The sequence below is a fragment of the Lissotriton helveticus genome, chromosome 1_1, assembly GCF_964261635.1.
Source record: "Lissotriton helveticus chromosome 1_1, aLisHel1.1, whole genome shotgun sequence".
NCBI lineage: Eukaryota > Metazoa > Chordata > Amphibia > Caudata > Salamandridae > Lissotriton > Lissotriton helveticus.
The window spans coordinates 521369953-521382480 of NC_136057.1; positions in this window are offsets into that span (position 1 = coordinate 521369953).

Consider the following 12528-nt stretch of genomic DNA (forward strand, 5'->3'; position numbering starts at 1 on the left):
CAGTGTGGGGAGGTAGGAAAGGAAGTGATACATCCGAAAATGTCATTGAATTTTCTTGCCATGCCCTCTGGGTCAGATTCCTAACAACTCATGCAATGCAGTGCAGCACAGCAAGACAACTTGCTTCTGCGTTGTGTGAAAAGGAGACATAACAAATGCACTATATTCACAAAGATATGGAGCATTTCTGCTGCCTCCTTGAGCTGGGGCACTGTTTGAGGCCTAGCACCAATGCAGCACCCTTGCATGATGTTACATGGCTGCCTATGTAATGGCACAGATTGTGTTTGTGCAGGAAGGACCACCTTACTGAACAAAAACAATCCTTGAAAGCATTTTCCTTTTTCTACATGTAATGTGGAATGCATCACACATAGAAAAAGGAAATAACAAGGCGAAAAAAAGATATTTCTGCTTGTAACACCTGAGTCTGAGAGGTGTACGATTTTGATTAATTCCAAGGTTTATAACGCTCTGTAAGTGTGGAAATGCGCCAAAATCCATGGGTGGATGACTGGGAACACCCCCATACCATCCATTGAATCCCTCCCTGCTACAAGGTAACACAAGGCAACAAAATGCCCAGCCTTGTGTTACCCTGGATTTACTAAACCACACACAGGGCCACGCAAAGCAGCTTAGAGAAGCTTAGTAAATCCCAGTTAAGGGCTTGCATTGCCTTGTATCACCTTGCATGATGAAAGGGCATTGAAAGCCCTTAGTAAATCAGGACCTCAATGTCTATATTCTCTATTGGAGTTAGCCTTTGTAAGTGGCTTCTGTAGTTCTCCCCCCAACAGTATTGTGAGCTACATCAGCCAGATACACCTCTTTGAGCTACACACTAGTGCGTGTATGGCAACAGTCATAGTTGAACAGTCTCCTGTTTGTTTTGTAGAGGATTGGTTGAGTTTCTTTTTCATCCAGAAGAAAGCTGCAAAGGGCACATCACCATCTGGTGGTCCTTCCTCATCCATTACTTGTACAAGCAATTGAAATTATATATATATTATCAATAGGTGGAAGCCAACTGTTCTTTGTTCTTACCGACTGGTGTGACACTATCGCAGCAAAAATGAATCACTTATACTGGCCTTAGTGAAATCGGGGAAGCTGACCAGGGACACCAGCCCATTAAGTAGATCACTTTATGGTATCATGAGTGAGTTGCCATCCGAATGAATAGAGTTATGAACCATATTTAATGTATCACAGTATGAAATAGTATGCAGCTTTGTTTCAACCTGACTCTACTTCATGATCCCTTCTCCACAAAACTTCAAAGAGGAGTTCCTCCTGTGTTTGGCTCCAGACAACGGGCTCCTTTTCTTTGTTTTCTATAGTGATAGCTGTGCAGCAGCAGCCTGATAGTAAAAGGCGAACACTGGTGATTGGCACTGTCAGTCCATGTCCCATGAATTTACCATGAGAGATGCTCAGGTGATGAGACTCGCTCACAGGCAGTCAAAAGCAAAAAGTAAAGGGGGATTAAATTGGTGGAACAGATTTGCAACAGGATCTATGTAATGGGGGGGTGTTACAGCCTTTTCTGTTCTTGTCCTTTACCTCTGAATTATAGTTTCACTGTAAATTCCTTCTGATGAAATAAGAAAATGAATGAGCATGCACACACTAGAGAAAAGGGGGGATTCAAAATCCTAGCGTGAATAAAAACTGTTCAAGACACAAAATATGCTCCATGAACGTGGAATCTTGGACTACAATGTCCCCATTTTAGATTGATCTGTCAGAAGCTTTTGAGTGGCCATGTAACTTGAGAATATGCACCACAAATGCATCACAAAAGGATGGCAAGCCCCTTTTGTGATATATATTTACATTTAGTAATGGGGCATGAACAGAGTCAAGCATGGAGCAAAGACGTCAAGCTTCTCCCTCATTGCAGGGGCCCTAAATTAAAAATATAGCAAAGGAGGCTCAGGGATGTCATTAAAGAAATACCTCTTGACTGAAATGATCCTAAATGCTTTGCATAACACCAACAGAGCATGATGGAGCCAATGTGACAATTATAACATTTCTTGGAAAATTAGCAATTAGGTTTCAAGTGGGAAACTGGTGGCTAAATACGTTTTTCTGGTATTTGTGGATACGACTATGGGCAAATTGAATGGGTGTGAAAGGGCATATTAGCGAGTGATTTATCTTGTTATGTAATTGTTGTTTCATATTCGAGAAACCGGAAGTCACTTATTTTCCCAACTAATTGTTGTTTTACCCACTTTATGCATAAAAACATTTTGAACAATGGAATATTAATTGCTCAGTAGGGAACGAGGTGCAGTCACTTTGTATCTAGAAAAAAAGAAATAATTTGCAGGCCTTGATGTGCAGAAGTGTTAGTATAAAGTTAGAAACCTACTCATCATAGATTTGTGCCTACAATTGAATTGATTTCTGACATTTGGAGGTTTACAAAAGTCGGCTGGAGTATACACACAAATATTCACAATGTATACATTGGCATGTGTTTTTTTTCTTCCTCAACGAGTAGCCCTGTGGCTTGTCACCTGGGTAGACAGTATGCAGGAGTACAGCTACAGAAAATGTGCATTTATTTTTTTTGTTTTACTTTTTTGCTCCAAAGGGACCATGTTATTCCCTGATTGAGACAACCAGCTTTTCCAAGATGCCCATGGAATATAGGTGTGTACATTTAGTTGTTCCATCCAGGAAACACAATTGCTCATGCAGAAATATTTTTATATAATTTTCCACGCTAGTAAACCACCTGCATATTGAATTATACAAGCCGTCCACTGGCACTCTCTCTTTCTCCCACCTGTAAACCTTGTATGCGAACATCCAGCCGTTCTACCAGGTTCGCTGCTGTTCCATCTGTGGGTGGAAATATCTGTTGATTCGGATTCTTTTGATCAGGAGAAAGGCAGCTGAACTCGTTAATGACGGCTGTGCCCACTCACATTTCCCTGAGGTGTGATAGCAACGCCATTAAAACGTTAGGAGTGTGCATGACGCTCCTAATGAGTCGCCATCACGAGTTGCCCTAAGAGGTATTTCCGCTCCAGACAAATACAAGTTTTCCAGTACAGAAGGATGTGTCGTGCACTCCCCTGGATATGCACAGATGCCCTGTGGGAGTTGAGCTGCAGTGCAATGATGGAACAGGGTGTTTTCCTTCTTGTCAGTGTGGTAAGTCTCGAAAACTGCTGTTCTGCATAGTGCTGTTTCACATGTACACATAACATGTTTATAATCTATGTCCAAACCCCTGTTTCTGCTGTTCTGCTCCGGGCAATAATTACTAAGGACTGAAATGGAATGACAAAAGAAAGATGGTTCTGCTTGTTAAATCAAATCGGGAACAGTATTGATACTACTAACAGGTTAACCACTCTGATTAATAAATGGAATTTGTTTTCTATGGATTATCTGGTAAGAAATAATACAAGTTATAGGTATGGGCCAAACGGTTGAGATCAAAATATGAAATGTGTGAAGCTTGTATACTAAGAGTGCAGAGTTAATTTGGGAACCCACAGAGAGATGACACGTAAAGCACCCTTAGAAATGCAACAGCAGAATTGTTTTAAAAAAAAATCACATTGTCTAAACTATATAACTTCAAGAAACAGAAAATCCCAATTGGTCGTTGAAACTACTTTAGATGAGTCATCTGAAATATGAATTAATATTAATAACATTTAATTATATTTTGTTTTCAAGCACGTTCAGAATTAATATTAAAATCAAACTCTACAAAAACCAATATTACCGCAGAAAGCATGCAGTAAGTCAAAAGTTGGACTAGTCAAAGTATAAACTCATATAGGATGCCTGCTCCAGCGACCTTGCACCTTAATGTCACACAATTTAGATTTTTGAACTAATAAATAGAAGACATTATTATACAAACGTGGCATCCAATAAAGCAAAGCCTCCAACAATTTGTTAACCATCTTTACTATATTTCCTAGTCATTATGAGATAATGTTTACCAACTGAGAACTTCTATTTGTATACATATATGTCCTTAGCTTACAAAGTGTGAGACCTTCAATCTCAGTTAATGTAAATAAAACTAGCAAGCAATACAAGCATGCACTGCCCAGGCAGGGCTAGATAGATTAGAGAGGAAAATAACACAGCAGAAAAGATCTGTGAGTGGACAGGTCTTACTCTTAGCAACAAAGCGACTGTGTCGTTTACAATGTTTCAGAAAGAGATGAAAGACCTGAATTCACGTGTTATAAGTGTCTCACAGCGGATTGTACCGTTTGGGAGGAAATATTTACTTCCTCTGCAAAGCAATGAGTAGTAAAGCAGAGACGTAAATGCTAAAAATTGGAAGCTATACACTATCACTACTGGGGCATTTGAGTATGTCCCATTAGTACCTGAGAATAGAAAGTGCTACTATAAAATAGGGGATTTGCACGAGAATCTTTATTGAGCTGTCTGTTTGAGTCAATCAAAGTCTTCCGTTTTTTATGCAAGAACATATTTCCCGATCAGTAAGCCATATATACGTGGGTATCAATCTAATTAACTTTGCCATTTTATTTTAGTGACAGGTATCCTTCCCTTCACATTAACATACTGTTTGGTTAAGACCCGCTATGGTGCATCTGGGCAGCTCTCAAACATGAGCGTTGCATTCCCTGTATCTTGACTTTACATGTCTAAAATGTAGGAAATATGCACTTATTACCATACGGAAGAGGTCTTTGAATTCATTGCTTCTTTAGAAATCCCTTCTCAGTGGTGTGCACATGACCAACCAGAGGCATGCCCTTTGTAGTTCCTCTTTCGGTTAGAGGCTTCATTGTCAATTTTGCTACTTGAAGCACTTGCATTAGACTTTGTATTCATCCACTAGGACTTTGGTATTTAAGAATCCTTGAATCAATTTTTCTCATATTAAGTACTTGTGCTAAAAGTTGTGCACTTTCAGCCTTGAGATTGAACTAAGTGGAGTTGTCCAAATTTCCCTTTTTCCTGAACTCTGACCTACATTTTTGAATCTATTATTACAAATGGTGCGTCTGATAATCCAGCTGATGCAACATGTTTTGGTAGTAATGTGTCCTCTGGATAGTGCTGGGGGCCTCTGTACCTACTGGGTTTGCAAAGTCTTTGGGGCTTGGGGAATTCTTGTGGCTTGTAGTGTGCAAAGGTGCACTTCATTTCTTCTGCTCCTCTGCTCTCAACTGGCACTACAGTGCCCCAAGACCAAAAATGCCGCACTGAGGGGCATATTCTCAAGGACTTATCGCTGAGTTAATGGTACTTTATCTCAGCCAAAGTGGTGATAAATTTATCGCACCATTCACAAGCTGGTGCTAACAGCCAATATCACCAGTTTTCCTGCGATAGAAGCTGCAAAAAACATCTCCACAGATAATACCGGCAACTAATGCTAATGATAAGCAGAGCAGGCTTTCCGCCCCAAAAAGCTGCAACAACACCACTTCACAGTTTTCTCAACGACCAGCCAGATCGGCGATAAGATCACAAAACATGCGATAAGGCGTGTTGGCAGCAGGGATTTAACACCTGTTCTTACCTGGTATAGAGTCAGATGACAACCTGCACCATAAAAGCTAGCCCAGCCCAGAGCTACACCTGAAGAACAACAGATGCCATGGAGCTACTGATCAAGCAACTTAGACACCCAAAAGGGCACAACACCCACTGCCACCACCCCCAGGCTCCCCCGGACAAAGATATTTCACATCAACTTTACGAAATCATGAACAAAACAATTCTCCTGATGTTGCACAATTACAACAATTAACATTCATGTGTGGTCAGAAAAAGTAGAATCATTCATTCATCATTGAAGTTCCAAACAAAATATCACATTCAATTGTAACTCAAAACAACTATTTGGAAGAGTCATGGCAGGTCTTCTCTGGACATCCTGCAAGAAAAAATTTCAATATAAGAAGGTGTGTCATGTGCTCATCAAAGTACAGGGAGAGAGAGAAAGAGAGAGAGAGAGAGAGAGAGTGAGGAAGAGAGGGAGAGAGAGAGTGTGAGAGAGAGAGAGGGAGAGAGAGAAAGAGAGAGAAAGAGAGAGAGGGAGAGCGAGGGAGAGAGAGGGAGGGAGAGTGGGAGAGATAGAGAAAGAGAGAGATTGTACAGGGAGTGCAAGGCCAATCGGGCTCTTTGCTCATACATGCCAACTGTTGTGTGTGTATTGCTATTGGTGCACCATAAGCCTAAGCCCTGGCCACAATTGCAGTGCTAAAGCCACATCACATTTCTAAAATGCAAGCAGTAGTCAGACTAACATTAGGGATGAAAACTCCTTTGTCTCAATACATAAGGCGGAAGGACATCTGCATCTCCGACCATGGTCTTGAATGAGACTGGCACCCCTGAGAAAGATGCCCTAGCAGATGATGACAACTCCCAAACTATGAACTGCGCTAATGAAAGACCAACTTATCCACACCCCACACACAGAAGTCCATGCTTGAGGTACTCCTGCATGGGATGCCCTTGACACTTATGTACACAACAGCCCATACGTCCAAATGTTGCACACACATATGACTCATTGCTCTGAGCTGTGGCATATCATCCACATAACTGCCACAGGTCAGAAGAGTGCCGGTTCTACGAGACCCACCAACGCAATGGCAGGACATCCTGGAACATGCATAAACCCTGTCACGTGGAACTGTACCGTGCATATATGCTGCATTTGTTGGGAGCACTGCCACTGGCAGTGTTGCACATCAGTTACCCTCTGAGCTTACGTCTTGCGTACGTCACCTGCGTCCAGCCTGGTTCCACTGTCAATCATGCATATTCGAGTGGCCCATGGATGTCTGCCTATCCAACACTTTGGTAGCTAAACTGGATTATGACTTGAGTGTGCGCCCCCAGTTGGCCCACGACCAAGAGTGTAACCGTGATACCCGTGCATGGGATGCCTTGATATTTGGCATATGTGCTGGCAGTTATGCATGGGTGATTGCACATGTCCTCGTCTGCAGTGACCACATCAAGGCACCCTCCTATTGGGCTGGGTTCCGGATTGGTGACCCATCTGGAGCACATCTGTCCGGATCAGTTAATGGATTAGCTCTCCCTCGTGTTTGTTGAACTCGACAATGACGTACTTTTGGAACTGATTGCCTATGAAGCTGTGGTGGCATTCATAGATGAGCAACTACGTTCCTGCAGCCACAACTGATTGTAACCCAGAGAACAGGGCCAAACACCTTGTTGCATCTTGTGGGAATGGTCACATATCCCATGACAACAGTGGACATGTCTGCATTCGCCTGGACTCAGAATGCATGTACGTGCACCTACGCATGTTGACACACACCTGTGCAAGGTGAGACAGTCCCATGGGGGTAGCTGCAAAGCGTTGTTTGGCAACGTTCCTAAATCTGACTTACTGCTGGGGGGAGAGTATACACGCGACAATGTGGTCCTACATGTGACCATGTTGGACCCTTTCACCTGCTCACTGTCAGCAGAACAGACAGTCAGTGCAGTCCTGTTGGTACAGCACTATGCAGATCCCATGGCTGTGAGTCGTGTCCCCTGAAACGGGGCAATGAGCATACGCCAAACATCACATGACTTGTCCAGCAAGGCAAGGTGGGCTGAGACCGTTGCCATCTGTAATAATTGGTGTTCATTTTTGCCTCCCCATTTCTTGCACCTCTACATGTTTCTATGCTGCCTGTTAGTGTCTGAAGCATTGGTCTGCATTTTATGGCCCTTGTCTTGCCCGTACTGACACACACATGCTAATAAAGTCTACACAACTTCACTAGTGTTCAACTGTGATGAGTGTATTTAATACATGGAGGTGGTGCTACATTGGGGGTTGTTCATGAGCAATGAGGCCACAGCAAGTTCACACCTTCACAGTCATCTAATTGGCCATGTGGGCCAGTGTAAAACATGTGCATTGATGTCATTTCCCAGGGTGTACCTTAGTGTGCGATCAATGTTCCTACATTCATCCATACTTATGTACTTGATTGAACTTAGTCAAGACACATCTGTGTGATTTGGAATGTTTTATTCACATTCTGTTGAGTGTCGGAGCTGGAGCAGTACATGGCCATGCAAACCTAACATTACATGGTTGCCCAGTAGAGGGCTGAACAGAGTCCTTTGGGGAATGATAAGTTGATTGGAAGAGGAAGAGTTTAGTCCGCAGCCTGACTGAAGTGTCATTGTTAACCTGAGCAGATATCACAGTCCATGTTGGGGTCCAGGTGAATGTCGCAGGGTGTGTCAGGGGACAGTGGAAGGTGTTTTTCCAAGGCATGATGCACAGGGCACAACCAACCAGGAATAGGCCATATGGCAAGATGAATGCTACAACCTCCTTTCGCAAACAGAGTTATTAATATCCACATCAGAGTCCCCTGATATGTCTTCTGTGTCAGGTGTGTGTGGTGGTGTTATGGCTGGATCCCTGTGTGCCACTGACACATCAGGGTGCAGAGGTGTTATGGCTGCATCATTGTGTGCACTGACACATCAGGGGTGTGGAGATGTGTATGTCGAAGCTCTTGCAGCAGTCATCTGTGTCAGGCTCTGCGGCAGCAATGGCAAGATGAGGCGCTGCAGGGCATGGAAGATCCCAGCTACATCACGCTGGTTTTCAGCCGTGGCAGCCATCCTTCCAGCCTGCATCCGCTCCATGTTCTCCATTGTCCTCTGCAGTTGTGCCAACTCTGTGCTGTCATTGCTGGAGCCTGTCTGACTAGACAGTTCTTGTATCAGAGTAATGGCTCCAGTAAGGTCGGCCAAGGATTGTTGTAGAGCATGGAACGAACAGTGGGTGTCCGTTAGGGACTGTAAGTGGTCCCTGATGGGACTTAAACACCCACATATCACATCCAGTTTTGCTGCCATGAGGTCAAAACTCACCCGCAACTGTTCAGCCAGCTCGTTCTGGCAGTTTAACACTCTGCATTGGAATGCCATGTGTCTCTCCGTGAGGTGGTGGGAGCCAGCCGTGGTGGTTGATGCTTCCTGCTATGTGGTCTGTGCAGGGAGTGGGCTCAACTTGATGCAGGGGGTGTTGATTGTTTGCAATGTAAAGGGGAGATGCAGGTTAACAGTGTTTTCTATGTATGTTGACGCATTGTACATGTTTACAGACAGACAGCATGACAATGTACATTGTGACTGTTTTGGAGGAGCTGGCTATTTGATGGGAGACAGTGGACATTTCGACTACATGACAGATGTGAGGTTGTACTCATACATTCTCATCTCACAGTATTCTGCTATGCCAGATGTGATTGGCCAGTATCTAGACTAAGTATGGGTGAAATTTGCGAATTCGCGGTCTGCGAATTCGCACGAAATGGCAAACAAAACCGCGAGTTCGGGAATTTCCCCGCGAAATCGCGGATTTTGTTGCCATTTGCACAAATATGTCACCACGTGTGCCTGTAACTTTGCCAGCGCGCCAAAAGGCGACGAGGTCCCTTGAGTGTGCTGGCCATTATAGTGGGGACGGGCGGGAAGACGTTTCATACCGCTAGTGTGTGGTGGACGGGGCCAAACGGGCGGGGCTTCTATGCGAGTTCACATGCATCTTGTTTATAAAGGGTCAGAGAGGAGAAAGCAGCCTCTTGGTCACAGGAGCTACACGGGGATGGCGCTCGGGAAACTCATGGATGCAAAGACCTCCTCAAGGATTACAGCTCATTTTCGACGGCAGATATGGGGATAAAGGACACTTGCCCAGCCTCAACCTTGCTCACTACTTTTAGGGCTGATTGATACATTACTGAATTTGAGCTTCAACTCGGGCACCTGTTTTTATCTGTAAGTGCTTCCTGTTGAGGTTTACTATTTGTGACAGGAGCATCCTGCCCTGCATATTTGTCCACGAAGATGCCACCATTTTGTGCAATACCTCTACTCAACTGGAGTACTTTCTACTGGCTAATCAGTAAGTGCTCCCTCGTTGGGTAAATGTATAGTGCTTTTCCTACACTGCAGCTGCGTAACGGGCCAGATGATTTGTCTCCAGTGACCATGTGTGCCTGTAACTTTGCCAGCACGCCAAAAGGAGCCGAGGTCCCTTGAGTGAGCTGGCCATCATAGAGGGGACGGGCGGGAAGACGTTTCATACCGTATGCTGCACGCCTGGTACATGCGCATACCGGTGCCAGGGGGGAAACGTGTTTATTGGTGCTGTGTAGCAAGTTATGACTTTACATTTTGACTGCCCCAGACGGTGGTACCACCTACATGGATCAGGAGCATACAGGCACCAGACTTCATGGTGCAAGAGCATAATGGTGCAGTGCGGTACGGGTATATATGTACTGGGGGCAGGGGGCCACTTAGAACAATGTGTGCTCACATCCAGAGGGCTCCCAGGCAATTGAGCACAAATGATTTTCACACTGAGTGGGCTCCGGGGCAGTTCAGCAGCGTGGGGGCTCACACCCACTGGGCCCGGGGCAGTTCAGTAGCACAGGGGCTCACAACCCCTAGGCAGCTCAGCAGCGTGGGTGCTCACATCCACAGGGCTCCCAGGCAGTTTAGCAGCGCCACCCTCTGGTTCATCACTTCCACCCTCTGGTTCATCACTGCCACCCTCCGGTTCACCACTGTCACCCTCTGGTTCATCACTGCCACCCTCTGGTTCATCACTGCCACCCTCTGGTTCACCACTGCCACCCTCTGGTTCATCACTGTCACCCTCTGGTTCATCACTGCCACCCTCTGGTCCATCACAGCACCCTCTGGTTCACCACTGCCACCCTCTGGTTCACCACTGCCACCCTCTGGTTCATCACTGCCACCCTCTGGTTCATCACTGCCACCCTCTGGTTCATCATATCACCCTCTGGTTCACCACTGCCACCCTCTGGTTCCCCACTGCCACCCTCTGGTTCACCACTGCCACCCTCTGGTTCATCACTGCCACCCTCTGGTTCATCACAGCACCCTCTGGTTCACCACTGCCACCTTCTGGTTCATCACTGCCACCCTCTGGTTCATCACAGCATCCTCTGGTTCACCACTGCCACCCTCTGGTTCATCACTGCCACCCTCCGGTTCATCACTGCCACCCTCTGGTTCACCACTGTCACCCTCTGGTTCATCACTGCCACCCTCTGGTTCATCACTGCCACCCACTGGTTCACCACTTCCACCCTCTGGTTCATCACTGCCACCCTCTGGTTCATCATTGCCACCCTCTGGTTCCTCACTGCCCCCCTCTGGTTCATCACAGCACCCTCTGGTTCACCACTGCACCTTATTTGTCATCACAGCACCCTCTGGTTCACAACTGCACCTTCTGGTTCATCACAGCACCCTCTGGTTCACCACTGTAGATTATGGGGAGAAAGCACACCTGCCCAGCCTCAACCGAGACAAATTAATTTGGGACTGGTTTATGTGTTACTGAATTTGAGCTTCAAGTCCGGCACCTGCTTTCTTATCTGTAAGTGCTTCCTGTTGTGGTTTAATTTTTGTGACAGCTTGGAGCATTGTGCCATACTTGTAACTATTCGCTGACCCTGCTTTGAGGGTCAGAGCAGGGTCAGAGAATAGTCGCAAGTAGGCAACGAACTCTGGAGGCGCCCCTCAGGAAGCACTTACAGGAGTACAGCAGGTGCCCGAGTTGAAGTTAATTTCTTTGTAACCATTTTGTAAACGGTTACAAAGAAATTAGCTTCAACTTGGGCACCTGCTGTAACCCTGTAAGTGCTGCATGTACTTCAGTTTTTGAAAATCCGTCCTGCTCGCGAGTTCGCGGATTGTTCTGTAATTTCGTAAGATTCGCGGATCGCGAAATTGCAGAAAATCCGCAAATTACGCCAGCGGGACGAATTTTCCGCCCATTCCTAACTCTAGACTAGCAAAAAAATGGTCAGGGGTCCTGCCCACTTAACCCTCCCATACCTGAGCAGGAGACATCCTAAGATGAGAAAATAGCAACAAAGGGTACCGAAGGGATTGATCCAAATTTAATTTTCAAACAAGAAACAATTAATTATCTTGTGAAACAGAAATTAAACATGAAGGAATTACATATAAAATTCATCAACACACATATGAGCGAACATCAAGGGAAGCACAACAACCGACAGTCTATCTAAAAACTATCACATATACATATATACAAATATACATCACATTTACAGTATCACGTTTCTATGTACCCCAAACACAAAATATATATAAAAAAATATATATATATATATCCTAATTCGGATCAGTGCCTCCACTTCATTTGTAATGAGAGCACAATACAATGGTCGTCCCAAGAGTAAAGCACCTGGGGGTTACAGAGTCAACCCAGTCTATATTTGCATAGGTGCCAATCAGAAAAAAATCAAACAAATTATTTCATCAAAACAAGGGACTCCAATTGAAGCAAAAGGTGTCGACGCAGTCGCGGTCGCGTTTCAGCCAGATGATATAGGCTTCATCAGGACAATGGGTACTCTGGTAACAACAAACAATTATGTACATATATTACATCATCTTACTTGCCAAGTAGGAATACATATACATATACATACAGGA